At 35.1% G+C, this 17,966-nt stretch overlaps 1 long non-coding RNA gene across 1 annotated transcript in view; it reads left to right on the forward strand.

The window, feature by feature from the left end:
- The first annotated feature begins 4,933 nt into the window (after window positions 1-4,933).
- LOC127555949 (uncharacterized) overlaps window positions 4,934-17,966 on the forward strand; it is a 48,918-nt gene continuing 35,885 nt past the window's right edge. The window contains exon 1 of the long non-coding RNA XR_007952313.1: window positions 4,934-5,154. This is a non-coding gene — a long non-coding RNA (uncharacterized LOC127555949). The remainder of the gene's footprint in view (window positions 5,155-17,966) is intronic.

Genomic DNA, 17,966 nt, shown 5'->3' on the forward strand with positions numbered 1-17,966 from the left:
GGGGAGGGGAGGGAAGAAAGGGAAAAAAATTGGAATTCAAAATCATGTGAAAGTGAATGCTAAAAATTTTCTTCATGTAAAACTGGAAAAAAATAAACTACTATTTAAAAGAAGAAAAAAAACACATACACAGATAAGCAAATACACATTAGAAAGAGAAACAATATAAATACAGGGAGATCAGGAAAGGTTTCTCATAGAAGTTGACACTGAACAGGAACTTTGAAGGAAGCTGAAATCCATAGGAGTAATGAAAGAGATCATATTTAAAAGCACCAAAAAATGTGGTTAAAAATGTTGGGTTTGGGAAATAGCAAGCAAGTCAGTTTTGTTGGAAGGTAGAGTGTGAGAAGGAGAATAATGTGGAAATTATGAAAAGTGAGGCAGCAGTTAAACTATGAAGGACAATATATTACTAAGTGATGACTTTGTATTCCATCCTAGATTCAATAGGGAGACATTGGAGATGCTGGAGCAGGAATTGAAATTAAATTCATAGAAAGTCAGACTGACACCATGGATTTAGACACAAGCTAATTAAATGTTGATCATGTCAGCAGAGGGACAAATCTTGCAAGTTAGAAAAAAAAATTCATTTGGGCCTTGTCCTCTGATAACCACTTAATGTTCTACAAATAAGTCATTGTTGATATAATTTTCAGTGTCTTCTAAATTAGTCCATTATGCAATTTTTTAAATTTCTGTCTCCTTCTGTCTCTGAAAGTCCCCACCTTCCCCCATCATGGGATTTCCTTGGTATTTGTGTTCCTTTGGTCCTGTGCTCTTCCACATTCCCATTCCACATTCCCCTCATTAAATTACATGTCCTCTTCATCCCCTCAATGTAATTGTCTATAACTTCATTGCTCCCTGGCTTTGGATTGCATTTAAACAGAAAATATATAGACATACTTAAGGATTTGCTAATTTGAGTAATTTCTCTTGGTTGAATTCACTTTCTAATTTCTCCATTGGAAATACAAAGCCCCAAAGTTGTCCAGCACATTCATGGAACTTGACATACTTGGGTTATATAGATCTTTCTCTAATATGGGCCTTTGCAGCCTCCAAACAGAATTATTGTTTGTGCTGATCTGGGTCTTCCTTCCCTTGTCTCCCTGCTGTTATCCTCTTTGGCCTCTTAGTCTGCTGATTCTCATTTAAGAAGTTTGAAATTTCTCTAATTTACCCCCTTGCCAGTTTTGAATTTGGGAGCCTCAGGCATAACCTAATTTTTCTCTTTGCAATCAGTTTTCTGCACTTAACCTCTTGGTTGGAGTTTCCCCATGACTTTAAACATTCTAAGTCTTTTTTTTTTCCTGTTTTCTCATTACTTTGTCGTCCCTATTGCATGTGGCCTGATTATGGACTATTTGAAATTTTGGTCTTCCTTCCTAATCTTGCCTTTATGTATGTGAGACTCGGGGTCCCTCAGCTTTAGAGTAAAGTAATAACTAGAATAGAATCAAGATTCTTCTAGAAGAGGATGAAATGCATTTTTCAAAATTTATTTTATTTTTTAAATTTATAGAATAAAACAAGAAGTACGTTTGCAATTTTATGTACAATATTTTTTTAAATACTATTTTAAGTAACCAAAATTTAGAGGATTGGATTCCTTAGCAGCTAGAGACAATTGAGCTTAGCACCTATTTAAGATGAATAATAAGTTGAAATTACCAGTATTTTTCTAATCATTCTCAGTCTCCTTTTGTGGATCTTCCTTTATTTCTTGTCAACAAATTATTAGTATCCCACAGGGATCTATTATATGACCTATATTCTTCTTCCCATACAAGTTATCTCTTAGTGATTTCATTCATTCATAACATCTCTATACAATTGACTCTTAGAAATAGATATGTAGTGTAGGAGTTTCCTGAGATCTAGTTCCACACTATTTATGAATATGTCAAACTGGTATCCAATAGTCATCTCAAACTCAACACATAGAAAATAGAACTTACTATCTTTCCCTGGGCCTGACTTTCCTATTTTTGTTGAGGGAGACTTCAAGTCATTAAGAAATGTAACTTTAAAGTTTTCCTTGACTCAGTCTTCTTTATATTCCACAGAAGCAAAAAAAAAAAAAATAAGTCTCATCCACTCTACCTCATAACATGTTGTTGGAGCCATTACTACCTCTTTTTTGAACAGTTTTTCATGTTGTTCAGTCATTTTTCAGTTGTCACTGACTCTTTGTGACTCCATTTAGAGTTGTGCTGGCAAAGAGACTAGAGTGGCCTGTCAGATTGGCTAAGATGACAGGAAAAAATAATGATGAATGTTGGAGGGGATGCAGGAAAACTGGGACACTGATGCATTGTTGGTGGAGTTGTGAACAAATCCAACCATTCTGGAGAGCAATCTGGAATTATGCCCAAAAAGTTATCAGACTATGCATACTCTTTGATCCAGCAGTGCTACTACTGGGCTTATACCCCAAAGAGATACTAAAGAAGGGAAAGGGACCTCTATGTGCCAAAATGTTTGTGGCAGCCCTGTTTGTAGTGGCTAGAAGCTGGAAAATGAATGGATGCCCATCAATTGGAGAATGGCTGGGTAAATTGTGGTATATGAACGTTATGGAATATTATTGTTCTGTAAGAAATGACCAGCAGGATGAATATAGAGAGGCTTGGAGAGACTTACATGAACTGATGCTAAGTGAAATAAGCCCAGAACCAGGAGATATTATACACTTCAACAACAATACTGTATGAGGATGTATTCTGATGAAAGTAAATTTCTTTGACAAAGAGCCTAACTCAGTTTCAATTGATAAATGATGGACAGAAGCAGCTCCACCCAAAGAAAGAATACTGGGAAATGAATGTAAACTATTTGCATTTTTGTTTTTCTTCCCGGGTTATTTTTACCTTCTGAATCCAATTCTCCCTGTGCAACAAGAGAACTGTTCGGTTCTGCAAACATATATTGTATCTAGGATATACTGCAACATATTTAACATATATAGGACTGCTTGCCATCTAGAGGAGGGGATGGAGGGAGGGAGGGGAAAAATCAGAACAGAACCGAGTGCAAGGAATAATGTTGTAAAAAAAATTACCCTATCAATAAAAAGTTATTATAAAATAAAATTAAATAAAAAAAAGATTCCTTCCGAGAGAGAGAGAGAGAGAGAGAGAGAGAGAGAGAGAGACTGACTAGAGTGGTTCGCCATTTCCTCCTCCAGTTCATTTTACAGATGAGGAAATTGAGGCAAACAAGGGGAAGTTGCACAGGGAAATACAGCTTGTAAAAGTTTGAGGCTAGATTTAAATAAAAAAAAAAAAGATGAGACTTCCTTTCTTGACCCTAGGTCTTACACTCTATCGATTGCTCTACCTTGTTGCCCCCTGAACAGTTTTAAAAACCTTCTAATTGATCTCCTTCCCTCATACTTCTGCCCAGCTCTAATTTATTTCCCACAAAATTGCCAAGTAAAGATTCTCAAGAAAGAGTGAAGACTATGCCTTTCCCCTGCTCTCTGTTGTCCCTAGAAAAAAGACAAAAATTTCAGTCTGGCATTTGAAGCCAGCTACAATCTGTCTTAAAGGTAGCTTTGCTAATTTATTTCATTTTCTATCACTTCCCCTTCACATCATCTACGTTCCAGTCAAACAAACAAGCTAGCAGATGCCCAGACTCTTTTGGTTAACTTCTGTCTCCTCGTCTATGTACAGAAAGTCCTCAGTTAGTTAGTCAGTTTGCTATTTAGTTGTTCATTTGTTTTTCAGTCATGTTCAACACTTTGTGATTCCATTTTGAGTTCAATTGGTAAACACACTGGAGTGGTTTGCCATTTCCTTCTCCAGCTCATTTTGTACATTGAGGAATTGAGGCAAACAGAGTGAAGTGATTTGCTCAGGATCACTCAGCTATTAGGTGTCAGAGGCCAGATTTGAACTCTGAGAGATGAGTCTTCCTAACTCTAGACTCAGTACTTTATCCACTGAGTTGTCTGGCAACCCTTAACATTTAATTGGGGGATCAAAATTAACACACAGGTAGCAATGACAAATAAAACAAGGCAAAATAAAGAATGGGATACTACAAAGAACATTGGAAATCAGATAACCTGGGTTTCCTATAAGCCTATAAGACCGGAGATTAGGCATTTAACTTCCTGGACCTTGGTTGTTTTATCTAGAAAGCAAAGCAAAAAAAAAAAAAAAAAAAAAAAATCAGATGCCCTCAGAAGTTTCTTGCTTCCCTAGATGTATGATCCTGTGCCTTCATTTTTCTTATCTGTAAAACTGAGCTCTAAGTGGTTCTTTTCTAACTCTCAATCTATGATTCTGAGACTTCTCTGAGCCTTCTTCATTCCTTTATGACATTCCCTTATCTATAAAATAAGGAGCTTGAATGAGATAGGCTCTGAGACTCATCCCATCTTTAAATTGATTCTTTGATGACCCTGTGAACCTAAGTGGACTAGTTGGAAGGGAAGTAGAATAGGAATAAGCTTTAAAGGATGAGTGGTGTTGGGATGTATGGAAGAAGGGGCTAATCAAGAGAAAAAATGAACTTAACATCAGAATCCATGAAAGAAAATTCTCAGGGACCCAGGGAATAAAAATTATGACAACTCAGATATTTTCTGACCCATATTAATAATTCACATTTTGTTAGTACCTTGAGATTTACAAAACAAGTTTTTTTTTCTTGAAAGAGGAAGAATAAAAGTCATGATTATTATAAAGAATTGGAACTCATAAAAGAGACTCCTAAAATATCAGATAAACAGTAAATGTCCAAAATTGCTCTATGATGTCAATTCTCTAGTCTATCTGACTGAAGCTCTTTCTTTTTTTTTAAATTTTTATTTTTTATTTAATGATTACTTTATATTGAAAACATTATTCCTTGCACTCATTTCTTTTCCGATTTTTTTCCCCCTCCCTCCCTCCACCCCCTCCCCTAGATGGCAAGTAGTCCTTTATATGTTGGATATGTTGCAGTATATCCTAGATACAATATATGTTTGCAGAACCGAACAGTTCTCTTGTTGCATAGGGAGAATTGGATTTAGAAGGTATAAATAACCCGGGAAGAAAAACTAAAATGCAGATAGTTTACATTCGTTTCCCAGTGTTCGTTCTTTGGGTGTAGCTGCTTATGTCCGTCATTTATCAATTGAAACTTAGTTAGGTCTTTTTGTCAAAGAAATCCACTTCCATCAAAATATGTCCTCATACAATATCGTTGACGAAGTATATAATGATCTCCTGGTTCTGCTCATTTCACTTAGCATCAGTTCATGTAAGTCTTGCCAGTCCTCTCTGTATTCATCTTGCTGGTCATTTCTTACAGAACAATAATATTCCATAACATTCATATACCACAATTTACCCAGCCATTCTCCAATTGATGGGCATCCTTTCATTTTCCAGTTTCTAGCCACTACAAACAGGGCTGCTACAAACATTTTGGCACATACAGGTCCCTTTCCCTTCTTTAGTATTTCTTTGGGATATAAGCCCAATAGAAACACTGCTGGATCAAAGGTATGCACAATTTGATAATTTTTTGGGCATAATTCCAGATTGCTCTCCAGAATGGTTGGATTCGTTCACAACTCCACCAACAATGCATTAGTGTCCCAGTTTTCCCGCATCCTCTCCAACATTCATCATTATTTTTTCCTGTCATCTTAGCCAATCTGACAGGTGTGTGGTGGTATCTCAGAGTTGTCTTAATTTGCATTTCTCTGATCAATAATGATTTGGAACACTCTTTCATATGAGTGGTAATAGTTTCAATTTCATCCTCTGAAAATTGTCTGTTCATATCCTTTGACCATTTATCAATTGGAGAATGGCTTGATTTCTTATAAATTTGAGTCAGTTCTCTATATATTTTAGAAATGAGGCCTTTATCAGAACCTTTAACTGTGAAGATGTTTTCCCAGTTTGTTGCTGAAGCTCTTTCTTAACTTTCTTAGAGATTTCCATGCCAAGTGAGAATTGGGTCTAATATTTGATCCAGGGCTTTGTTCACTTTTGCTGAAAGCATACCTTTTCTTAGAATTTGCAGTGGATGTGTCCCCTCCCCTACTCTTTCCCACCTGCCTGCCCTATTTTGGGATATATAAGTAATTCAATGTGTATTATATTTCACTTTCATTGATAAATAGGCAATAAAAATGCACAGACAACTCAAGTAAGATCAATTTATTTCAATACTTTTGACATAGCTATAGTAGTGACTCTGACTTAGACAACCAACAATACCATTTCCCACCAAGAGAACTGGTAAGATGTTGAACATAAATTAGGTTTAAATGTCACTTAGATAATGAGGCTGCATCTTTACAGATTTATCTTTTCCTTTCTTGCCTGGCAAATGCTCTAAGTTGGCAATCAGGCAAGGCAGCCTTCATGACACAACCTTTATGGTATGAAAAATATTCCCCAGAATTTATTGGAGATGCCAATGGCATTATGAGGACTTGATATTTACAGTAGTGGCTTCCCAAGATTTCAAATTAATGGAAGGACAGTTGCAAAGAAGGAAAGGGAATGACAGACAGATTGAAGAAAAGCAGACAGGAAGAGACAGAGAAAAGAAGAAGAAGGAAGAAGAAGAAGAAGAAGAAGAAGAAGAAGAAGAAGAAGAAGAAGAAGAAGAAGAGAAGAAGAAGAAGAAGAAGAAGAAGAAGAAGAAGAAGAAAGAAGAGGAGGAGGAAGAGGAGGAGGAGGAGGAGGAGAAGAAGAAGAAGAAGAAGAAGAAGAAGAAGAAGAAGAAGAAGAAAAGAAGGGGAGAAGGTGATGATGATGATGATGATAATGAAGCAGAAGAAGATCTGACTCATTATTTTTGACTTCAGAGATTCATACTAGAAACAATAGATAGGAATATCAAATAGATAGGACAGAGTTACTTTTATGTCAGGGAAAAGGTTTCAATTAGAGTTAGATAAAACTGGAATAGGCTTCTCCTCCAAGAAGTAGTAGGGTTTCCCCTCACTGGATTTCTCCTCTCACTGGAGGTTGGATTAAAAATCGTTAGGGATAATGTAAAGGATTTTTGCTCAAAAGTCACTGAGCCACATGATGCTGAATATTTTTTAATTTTAAGAGCTTTTGATCCCATGTAATCATAGATTTTAGCACTGGAAGGAATATTAAAGTTCATCAATTTCAACATCTGTTATGAGCCAAAACTTGAAACAAGTTGATAACTCAAGGGAGATGTAAGAATCCTAGTGTTAACTCAATGGAATACATATAATGCTTATTGGTTCACAGGCAAATCTTTACCAAGTGATAAATCAGTTACCTAATTTAGCATGGTACTTAGCAAATTCTCTAGCTTACTAATGTATTTAAGTACTCATTGGAATTCACAAGTATGGGAGATTCACAAAGTTAACTTTGTAACTTTGAATTCACACCTCCCTTAATCCCTCCCTCAGAGGAGGAGTCAACCTTTAAGAGATTATATATAAGAAGCTGACAGAAGCTCAGTCAATTAGTTAGTTTTGAACATTGCCAGGAGTCAGAGAAGAGTACTCTGGGAGATACAGAAGCCCGCAAGCCCACTCTCGGAGGCGAAGTCAGATTCATTCCATCTTCCATTTTTGTGCTGGCTGGAGGCTGAAGAGAGCAGAAGCAGAAGCAAAGGACAAAGCTGCAAGAGCTCTTAGAACCCAGGAGAGAGAGAGAGGCCTCTAAGAAAGCTAACTGGGATTGGAAAGAGATAAGAAATAAATGTTTGAGTTTTATCAACTGGCTGTATTTGAGGTGACTATTACTTGGAACTGAAACTAAGGCTGCCTCCAGAAAACCTCCCCAAGAAACCTGCTCACAGAGAGAACCATTATATTATATAAAAGAAGAAAGCACCACAAACATGCTTATTCTTCTGCTGAGAAAACTGAGGTCCAGAAAAAAAAAGGGTCTTGCTTTCAGGTGGCCAAACAGCAGCAGAACCAGGACTAAAAGGCAGATTTCTTGAAGTCAAGTGTTTTAATATATGTTCATGGGACTCCAAGAATTTGATGATATGTGAATATTTTTTTTACAAGTTCCCTCCCTTGGAAGGTGAATTCAAGATGGCAAAGTAAAGGCAAGAGCTCTCCCCCAACCCCCTTTAAATACTTTTAAATAGTAAGACATTTTAGAGTATCAAAGTCCACAAAAAGACAGAACAATTTTCCAGAAAAAGACAATTTAGAAGGTCAGCAGAAAAGGTCTATTGAACCAAAGTGGGACTGGAGTGCAGTCCTGACACAGGGTGTGCCAGTACAGGCCTAACCCTAGAAAACCAGGAGCAGTCATTGGAACCCACAGAATTAAAAGTGATGGCAGCAGTAGGGATGAAGGCTTCTGCCCAAAGACAGTAAAGAGGTAGAAGAGCTGATGAGAAGGAGATTATTGTCATCTCTTTGCTAGCAAGAATCAAGACTCTCTTGCTTTGTCCATACTCAGATCTAGGTTTCAGTGTTTGCTCACAATCCCATAGATAACGATATCTATAATATCCCATAGATAATGATAAATAATAGAATCAATCAGATACCCTCCTCATAGTTCTAGGACAGAAAAGTGTGCTTGCAGTGAATAGGACTTGAGTAATGAACACACTTCTTCATGACTCATATCACTTTGCAAGAACAAAAACTTTAATCAGGTCCCTAGAAGCATCCTCAAACCTGAAAACAGACTTCTACTTGAACAGTGTTAAAAATCAAGTAATAGGTTGGGAAAATGATCAAAAAAACAAAAAGAAAAAAAAAAGATTCTGATCATAGAAAGTTACTATGGTGACAAGGAAGATCAAAACACGCATCCAGAAGAAGATAACAAAATCAAAGTTACTATATCTGAAACCTCCAAGAAATATAAGAATTGGTTTCAGGTTATGGAAAATTGCAAAAAAGATTTTGAAAATCAGTTGAGAGAGGTAGAGGAAAAATTTGGAAAAGAAATGAGATTGATTGAAAAGTAAATACATATAAAGACAAGAGTGACTTAAAAAGCAAAATGGGTCAAATGATAAAAAAGCTCACTGAGGAAAATAATTCCTTAAAAATTAGAAATGCACAAAATAGAAGATAATTACTTTATGAAAAATCAAGGAAAAAATGAAACAAAACCAAAAGAATAAATAATATAAAACAATGTGAAATATCTCATTAAAAAAACAACTGACCTGGACAATAGCTCTAGGCAAAAGAATGAAAAAAAAGTACAGAGGAAGGAGGGGTGAGGGGGAGTAGGTGAACTTTAGTCTTACCAGAATTAATTCAGAGGAAATAACATACACACCACAGCAATATAAGAGGGCAAGAAGATACGAAAAAAGGAGAGAGTGATAGAAGAGAGGGAATATTAGGGGAGGCAGGGGTCAGAAGCAAAACACTTTTAAGGAGGGACAGGGTGAAAGAAGACAGAAAATAGAATAAATGGGGAAAAATATACATTTAGCAATAGTAATTGTCAAAAGGATTTTGAGGTAAGTTTCTTTGATGAAGAACTTATTTCTCAAATATATAGGGAACTGAGCAAAATTTATTTAAAAAAAGAATCACTTCCCAAATGATAAATGACCAAAAGATATGAACTATGTCCAAAGGGCTATCAAATCATGCATACTCTTTGACTTAACAATATCACTACTAAATATGTATCCTAAAAGAGATTTAAAAAAAGGAAATGACTTATAGGCACAAAATTATTTATAACAGCTCTTTTCTCAGAGCAAAAAAAAATAGAAACTGAAGGGATGCTCATCATTTGGGGGATGGATGAATAAATTGTCGTATGTAATTATGGTGGAATACTATTATTCTATGGGAAATGATGAGTGGGATGCTCTCAGAAAAACCTGGAAAATTCTTGAACTTATGCAAAATTAGACTGTACTAGGTTCATAATAATGACAATGTTATGAGATGATCAGTTGTGAACAACTGCTGTTCTCAGAAATACCATGATCCATGCTCAGAGAAAAAATTGTGTCTGAATGCACATCAAAATCTTCTTTTTTTTAAATTTTACTTTATTTTTCTTGAGGATTTTTTTTTTGGAGGGGGAAGAATCTACATTTTTCTTTTTTCCCCCCCATAACATGAGTTTTATGAAAATGTTTTTATAACTTTCAAGAGGTATATTGGCAACAAGAGTGGTAAATATGAAATAGTTTTGGGAGAACAATTGATTGTAAAAATAATATTATATAAAAATAGCATAACAGATATTCACTTTGTAGATGTAGAGCAACCATGACAAAACATCTATTAGAAGTATAAAGGAGTGCTATTTGTTATATGAATTAACACTCAAGAGTTTGCAAGAAAAGATATTTTATCAATTAAAAAGGGAAAGTCAAATTTCCTAGTGGAAAAAGCCATTAAAGGGAATACATCATGAGGACAGAATAAGCCATTGACTGGCAGTCTAAATTGAAAGAGTGTTTAAGCAAACTGACCCAGAAAAGGGTTTAGCAAGGGAGGGGATTACAACATGCATTGTCAAGTTAACCCTAAAAGGGATTTACACACTAAATGAGCTAGCTATAACTAGGAGAAAGGTACTAAGAAGTGATGAGTGGGACAGGGAAGAAAAAAGACTTGAGGCTTGAAGCGATTGGGCAGGCTAACCTTAAAAGGGATTTAACCAAGATCTACATCAAGAACAGATCTTTATAGAGAAACTATGACCTAGGGATTTGATATCCTAACTTGGCTTTCTGATTAGATACAGTAAGGTGAGATTTCTAAAGATCTCCACCTGGAATGGGACTGTAATAAAAGTGAACTTGAACAAAAGGCCTACTTAAGAACAAAAGGCTTATATAAGACTATGTTGATCCTGTCAGTGTCATTCCCAGCTTACCACAGAAAATATTATAATCTTACCAGTACTTTAGACTTTCTCTGCTAATGCCTACCTATGTGTCCAGGATCTCATCAACTTCTCAGGTGTCTTTTCAGTATATATGGAAGCAGGAAGGGATTCATGAATTGTAGAACTTGAAGCTACTTTAGACAAGACACAAAACTTGCATTTTTAGAACCCAAGAATGAAAGTCAGGCATTCTTCCTCATAAGTATACTTAGACCATGAATTCCTAAGTCCCATATGATTAGCACACTGGGTGAACATTAGTCTTAACAATTTAGGAAGGCTTTGGACATGCCATTTCCACTGAAGAAGGGCATTAATTCTAATAAAAATGGAAACCGTCTTTCTTGTCTCTTGATAGGAATTTTACAAGTATAAGGGCAGTCTGAAAGTGAATTAGCTGTCCACTGAGGAATCAAAAACCACAGGCTTAGCAAAGAGAGAAAAAATGTTTGACCTTTAGAAGACAGTTTTATTTTATGTAAAAAAAAATTCTTCTAGGGTTTCCCTCTTCCACTTGAATTAATAATTTGAAAATATATTTTATTTTCTACCACCAAATCCTATTCATATTTGGGTAATGGTGAATCCAAGGGCAGAGGGATGGAGGGTGGAATAAAAAGTTCTGTCTGGCTGGCTATGTTTGATTAAAGATGTCTCTATCTCAAGGAAATGCATTTTCTATTTTTCTACATGGGTAATTTCATTAATATATTACTTCATTCACATTTTATGTGAGTAACTTCATTAAAATACTACTATCATCGTCACTACTCTACACATCACATTTATACAATGCATCCCTTTCAGAATTTTTGCCAGACAACATTATAGAGATATTTCCTGTTACAGTGAATAGAATGAATTTGGAGTCATTTAGTACTGGGTTCAAATCTCACCTCTTGCATCTATTAACTCTGTGTCTTTGGACAAGTCAATAACTTCTCTGTGTCTCAGATTTCTTATATAGGGAACTTGATGCATTATAAATAGCCCTTCAACTATAAATCGATGGTCTTATGAAAAGTAATGGAGCAGGGTAGACACATGAAAAGTAGGAATAAAAGCTGTAGCTTCTATTTTTTTTTTTTTTTTGCTCTGGTTCTCATACATTACCCTTCTCAAGTAATGTACATTAACCTTGTTAGAAACATTCTTAGACTGATAGCTTATCTCTGAAACATGGTGAAAGTTTAGAGTCCAGGAGCAAAGTTTGGAAAAGAATGTGTACTAGAGGCAGGTGGAAGAGCTTTTCAACTTTTGTTGTTGTTGTTCTTGTTATTGTCTTTATCTTAAAATGTTCTTCCAAAATTGGAATTTGATAAAAAAAAAAGTTCAGTTTAGAAATCAAGAAACTTGGGTAGATTTCTGTTTCCTATAGTTATTATTATTATTATTTTGTTCAGCCTTGATTTTCTCATCTGTAAAATGAGAATAATAATAGTATTTATAATGCTGTAGCCCTTGACTCTGAAATACAGGATGAGTCTTTATTCAAGCCCTCCTTTCTCTTTTAGCCAGAAGAAGGGTTATTGGACATGAATGTATTAGAAATGTAGACTTTATTGCACCTTCAAGTGACTGAGGAAGATAGTTGTTCTCTGGTCCATTTTCTCTTTTTCTTTCTTTTTTATAATAGCTTTTTTATTTTTCAAACTACATGAAAAGATAATTTTCAACATTCACCCTTGAAAACCTTGTGTTCCAAATTTTTTTTCCTCCCTCCCCACTCTTCTAGACAGCAAGTAATGCAATATATGTTAATCATGTACAATTCTTCGATACATATTTCACAGTTATGCTACATAAGAAAAATCAGATCAAAAGAGAAAAATGAAAAAGAAAAAAACAACAACAAAAGGTGAAAATACTATATTGTGATCTACATTTAATCCCCATAATCCTCTTTCTGGATACAGATGGCTCTCTCTATCCCAAGTTTCGTGGAATTGGCCCAAATCACCTCACTGCTGAAAAGAGCCACATCCATCATAGTTGATCATTACATAATCTTGTTGTTGCTGTTCAATGTTCTCTTGGTTGCACTCACTTTACTTATTTGCTCCATCTTCTCTATGAAACTTTATAAAACTTAGATGATTTTATTCACTGCAAGTAAATGAAATGTACACATGCTAAAAGACAACACAACTGAAGAGGAACAGCTCTTATTGTTGTTTTTTATTAAAGCTTTTCATTTTCAAAACATATACATGGATAATTTTCAATATTCATCCTTGCAAAACCTTATTTTCCGATTTTTTTCACTCCACCTCATCCCTAGATGGCAAGTAATTCAATATATGCTAAACGTGCAATTCTTCTATATATCTTTCCACAAATATCATGTGGCACAAGAAAATTCAGATTGAAAAAAGGAAAACAAAATGGAAGCAAACAACAACAACAACAAAAGAGAAAATACTATATTGTGATCCACAGTTTTCTCTCTGGGGGCAGTTGGCTCTCTCCATCACAAGATCATTGCAACTGGCCTGAATCATCTCATTGTTGAAGAGAGCCAAGTTGTGAGATCTATATCTATATCTATCTATCTAAATTTATATACACACATATGTATGTATGTATGTATGCATGTATGAAGTATGTATAAAGAAAGCCCAACTCTGATGGACTAACTACAATGTTTGAATGCCAAATGCATTTGGCATGTTCACCTAAAAGATTATTTTATCAAGAACTCACGCAAAGCAGGCATTCATTTAGTAGTCAGAAGAAGCAATACAAGGACACTCTCAAGGTCTCTTTAAAGAACTTCAGAATCAATTATGTGTCATGGGAGAAATTGGCAAAGGACAGCCAGTATGGCATTCCTGCATCAAAGAAGGCACTGTGCCCTATTAAGAAAGCATGTTTGCCGCAGCTGAAAAGCACAAATTTAGAGACATCTCCCCTCCAAATATTCATGTGAACTATTTGTGTCTGATCGAGAGTTTTCTGAATTCACTGATCTGATTAGCCACAATCTGATCCAAAATACCTTGACGTAAACAGAGTGATACTTCTCAGGTTCTTTGAGCATGAACAAGACAACAACCAACCAATCCTATATCCTTTCCTCCCTTCATCCCATCAGCATGTTCTAGCAAGGTTTATGACCAAGAAGTGGTTTAAGAATCCAGCTTCTTAAATTGTGGTTTGTAACTCTATATGGAGTTTTATAATTGAATGTGGAGATCAAATTGTGATTTATTACCAGTAAATGTTTGATTTGTATTTCTATATTATTTACTTATATTCAGGGTCACATAAAGATTTCTTGGAGTGAAAAACATGGTAAGTGGAAAAAGTTTAAGAAGCCTTGGTTTAGAATAACTAGGTCATGAGCATGGAATTGACTGTGGTAAAGGGTCAGTGCTATTTGAGACAAGAGAAATTCACTGGAAGTCAGAAGCAGCAGAATTGTTGAGCTGCTGACTCTATTGAAATAGTTTGGATAGCTCTTCATATTGGGATTTCACTTTCATTTTAGCTTCCAGTAGAAAGGATATTAGCTATACCTGGTCTTTTGGAAGAGTAGTTTTCCCAAGATTGCTTTGGGGAAGAAAAGGAGTAGATTAACATGAACTCATTCAAGATTATGCCTGATATTGTTTTCTATTGTTTTATTATTCATTCCCGTCCAAATCTAATGTTATTTCAGCACTGGATGACTGAATACATAAACTTGCATTGATTTCATGTGCCTAGTTTTCAAACTGGGCAAAGACAATTAAACCAAAGGTAGCTTTAAAAAAATAATTTTAAGATTAATGCTCTACTCCAAATTGAGGTTGAGAGATTATAAGCCATGCTATAAAATTTCCAGGAATTTCTTGAGAAAGTCCTCTGCACTTCTTAAAGTGATAGAAGAATGTGAATATTAATTTTAATGATTATTATACCAAAGGAACTGTTGAGGGAAAGACAAAGTCAAAAGTAAAACTGTCACACTTTATTGTGTTATAAAGTGAAAAGACTATACCAGCAAAATCTAAGGTGGAGACAAATGCTACCAATCTAGAAAGGTTTTGTATATGGTTATGGCAAAAGATCAGCCTACATAAGAATTAAAGAGAGACTCATTTCCTCTAGCAAAGTGACCATTAGAGAATGAATTTTTTGGCTCCAGGCAAGTTCATGAAATAAATATATCTACTAAATTCTCCTTACTTGTTTGACCTCCACTTCTGCTTCAATAATTAAAACAATAATAAAGAGAGTGGGATCCTAAAAATCACATAGATTTTGGAACCTCTAGAAATGTTAACTGCTGGTACTTTTCCAAACAAATGAGTAATAGTTTGTTATTTAAGGGAATAAGCCACATATTTAATTGTTATTATCCATCCCATTTTTCTCCCCACCTTATTTGTGCCAATTTTTTTAAACTTTCAATTTTATTTTCAGCTCTGAATTCTCTCTACATGTTCCTTCCCTAAACTAGTGAAAAAGCAAAAAATAAAAATTGCAAACATATCTAATTAAGCAAATAAATCTACATTAGTCAAGTCAAATGTGTATTTTTAATCCATCATCTCACTAATTTGGAAATGTAGCATGTTTCACCATGAGTCCTCTGTGTCAGAGACAAAATGCCTTACCAAGAACTGCACTGACTTGCTGAGGAATCCAGAAAAAGACTTTATTTTACATTCTTACAACAGAAGGTAGCTAAACTAGGAGGCATGCCCTTGAAGCATAAAAATACAGCCTTTTATTCCTTATCCCCAAATGCAAGTCCCTCTCTTGTTTTCTCCATTAGCTGGATACTACAGATATTACAAACTATCCGGAGAATTTACTTCCTCCATTAGACTACACCCCTAATTATATATCCCTTTGGTGTTCATCATTTTTGGACATAGTTCAATTCCTTCCCTGATTCCCCATTCCCTCCCCATTGATACAGAGGTTACAATCTATTGGAAATGCCTAATTCCCCCATGTGAGTATGAGTCTACCTCTGATTACAACTCAAAATGTGTTTCTTATTCTAATTTATGGCTTCCTTCCAAAAGTTTTGTTTCTTCTTGTTCCACTTCAGCCTAACATTTTGATTCCCTTTCTTAGTTTTTAATTTCATTTTTCTGATTAAAGTTTCATTTCTCTGCATTTCTCTAATTTAAGTTTTGTAATTCTATGGAATGGCTTCTTGACTTGAGCATGAATTGGATTTAAATGAGGCAGAGTTGCACAAAGCTATCAGCCTCACATATTCAATTATTAGTGTTAATGATACTCCAAGTCAATCAATCCATCTATCAAGAATTGGATGGATTAATGTGCCAGACCCTGTATTAATCCTAGGAATACAATAAATAGAATAAATGATCCCTTCACTTGCGGTGCTTACATTCTAAAGGAAGAAGACATTATGCACTTAAATAAATGAATAGAAGATAAAAAGACAAAGTTGGTGCTTTTTCTATGGCACCATTCTGCCTTCCATTTATATACATTATCTTATTTAACTTTTCCAATTACCTTGTGAGGTAAGTATCATGCGTATTATTTCTTGACTTGTTTCATTGATCTGGGGAACCCCCCAGGATAGAAGCTGTCTCTTCAAGCAGATTTATAGCTGTTCATCAATTTATGGTCTCAGAGAACTGCCTTGGGCCACTGAAAGTTCAAATGATTCTCTCATGGCAAAACAGTTAATAAGTCTCAGAGACAGGATTCCCATTGGAATTTCCTGATTGTAAGTCTAACTCTCTAACCTTTAGGCAACATGATCTCTCAATTTCTCAGTGTGTCTGAAATCTGATTTTAATATGAAATTCAGTGTGAGCAAGTAGAAGAAAGATCAACATGCTTTTTATTTTCTTCCCTTCCTTCCCTACCCTCTCTTTTTACCTATTTATTTACTTAGCCTTCGTTTTCATTCCTTTCAATTAAGTAGTTATCCAAAACCCCTTATCTCTACTTTCAACTTTTAAAATTTCCTAAATTTATATATTAAAACTCCCCAAGATTTATGTCCTTATTTCCTTCATAAAATTTCTCCTATTTTTTTAAGGTCTATTTCTTCTTCCTTTACTCTGTATATTCCTCAGGTGACTTGAACTTCTAAAACATCTGATTTGAGACCCCTTCTGAACAGCTTCTGTTATTGACTAATAAATCTCAACTCTTTCATTCCCTTATAAAATCTATTGTTCTCTACTTTTTGATGTATCCTTCAAGGGACAGAGAGAAGTACCAGCCTATGGTGGCAATTGTCCACCTCTGAAAAATCATATTTTTTTCCCTAATTTGCCAGAAAATCTTCTTTCTGGGCCAATATCTTCCCACCCTTATACATGTCAATTGTAACCACCCCTTTTCTCTCCCCCCACCTTGGTGCTCTGATTCTCCTTTTTCTAAAATTTTATTTTTAATTTTTAAATAGTATTTTATTTTCCTAAGTACATCCAAAGATAATTTTCAAAATTCCCCTTTACAAAATATTGCATTTCAAATTTTTCTCCCTTTCTCCCCAACCCTTCACCAGGATAAAAAACAATCTGATATAGTGGTTAAATATGTGCAGTTCTTCCATACATCATTCCACATTTGTCAAGCTATACAAGAAAACCTGATTCTCCTTCTCCTAAGGCAGAAAGTTATCCCTGGACTTGTAAACACTTTTAGAAGGAGTGCTCTCTCTCCAGATTAAATTATTGCAGGTTATAATCATCGTTAGCTTCCCCACCTCCCAAACTTTCCTTTATGGAAGTTATCTTCTCCTATGTGAGTAGTGGTAGGAAAGCAAGTTCTTTTTCTTGCTTCTAAATCAAGATTCCTCTCTTTCTTAGAGTCTGTTTCAGTATCTTCCCTTGCCAGCTCACCCAAATTGCCGTTGGACCTCTTCATTAGAAATCACAGGAATTAGTTTTGCTTCATCTTTTACTGTCACTTGATTAAGGTAATTCCCTTTTCTCTTCTGTCCCTCAGGTCGTTCAATTTATTTAAATTTAGCAAGCCTTTATTATATACCTATTATATGCAAATCATTTACCAAAGGGATCTCCACTAAGACTTTTGGGATATGCTGTATATGAAATGAGAATATGATCTAACTGTTGACATGTATGTAAGATGATTTATTCAATGTAATTCTTGTTTTCT

The sequence above is a fragment of the Antechinus flavipes genome, chromosome 3 (genome assembly GCF_016432865.1).
Source record: "Antechinus flavipes isolate AdamAnt ecotype Samford, QLD, Australia chromosome 3, AdamAnt_v2, whole genome shotgun sequence".
In the NCBI taxonomy this organism is placed as follows: Eukaryota; Metazoa; Chordata; class Mammalia; order Dasyuromorphia; family Dasyuridae; genus Antechinus; species Antechinus flavipes.